Raw genomic sequence first — 2,500 nt, forward strand, 5'->3', positions numbered from 1 at the left:
GGCATTCAAATTTCCGTAAACCGTCGTCACGCCAACATAACATAGTCACATACTCTACATTCCACCTAAGGAGAATAATCGTAAGCAAAACATCTTATTTTGTTTGTGTTTAGTATTTTCTCCCGAGTTTTAATTTTATAATTTGTGTTTATCTTGTGTTTCTTATTTTCGCTGTAATTATATATTCAGTATTAATGTACATAGATTCTGATGATGGACACAGTTGTTGATGTCCGAAAGCTTAAAAGATGAAAATGCCCATGATGTGGTTTCCTGCTGTCCTGGTCCTCTTGTTTACGCACACACACACACACACACCACACACACACACACCACACACACACACCACACACACACACACACACCACACACACACACACACAAACACACAAACACACAAACACACAACACACACACACAAACAAACACACACACACACACACCACACACACACACACACACACACACACATATATATATATATGTATGTATGTATATATACATATATACATATATACATATATACATATATATATGTATATGTGTATGTATATATACATATATACATATATACATATATACATATATACATATATACATATATACATATATACATATATATATGTATATGTGTATGTATATATACATATATACATATATACATATATACATATATACATATATACATATATACATATATACATATATACATATATACATATATACATATATACATATATACATATATACATATATACATATATACATATATACATATATACATATATACATATATACATATATACATATATACATATATACATATATACATATATACATATATACATATATACATATATACATATATACATATATACATATATACATATATACATATATACATATATACATATATACATATATACATATATACATATATATATGTATATGTGTATGTATATATACATATATACATATATACATATATACATATATACATATATACATATATACATATATACATATATACATATATACATATATACATATATACATATATACATATATACATATATACATATATACATATATACATATATACATATATACATATATACATATATACATATATACATATATACATATATACATATATACATATATACATATATACATATATACATATATACATATATACATATATACATATATACATATATACATATATACATATATACATATATACATATATACATATATACATATATACATATATACATATATACATATATACATATATACATATATACATATATACATATATACATATATACATATATACATATATATATGTATATGTGTATGTATATATACATATATATATGTATATGTGTATGTATATATACATATATACATATATACATATATACATATATACATATATACATATATACATATATACATATATACATATATACATATATACATATATACATATATACATATATACATATATACATATATACATATATACATATATACATATATACATATATACATATATACATATATACATATATACATATATACATATATACATATATACATATATACATATATACATATATACATATATACATATATACATATATACATATATACATATATACATATATACATATATACATATATACATATATACATATATACATATATACATATATACATATATACATATATACATATATACATATATACATATATACATATATACATATATACATATATACATATATACATATATACATATATACATATATACATATATACATATATACATATATACATATATACATATATACATATATACATATATACATATATACATATATACATATATACATATATACATATATACATATATACATATATACATATATACATATATACATATATACATATATACATATATACATATATACATATATACATATATACATATATACATATATACATATATACATATATACATATATACATATATACATATATACATATATACATATATACATATATACATATATACATATATACATATATACATATATACATATATACATATATACATATATACATATATACATATATACATATATACATATATACATATATACATATATACATATATACATATATACATATATACATATATACATATATACATATATACATATATACATATATACATATATACATATATACATATATACATATATACATATATACATATATACATATATACATATATACATATATACATATATACATATATACATATATACATATATACATATATACATATATACATATATACATATATACATATATACATATATACATATATACATATATACATATATACATATATACATATATACATATATACATATATACATATATACATATATACATATATACATATATACATATATACATATAT

The sequence above is a fragment of the Penaeus chinensis genome, chromosome 34 (genome assembly GCF_019202785.1).
Source record: "Penaeus chinensis breed Huanghai No. 1 chromosome 34, ASM1920278v2, whole genome shotgun sequence".
In the NCBI taxonomy this organism is placed as follows: domain Eukaryota; kingdom Metazoa; phylum Arthropoda; class Malacostraca; order Decapoda; family Penaeidae; genus Penaeus; species Penaeus chinensis.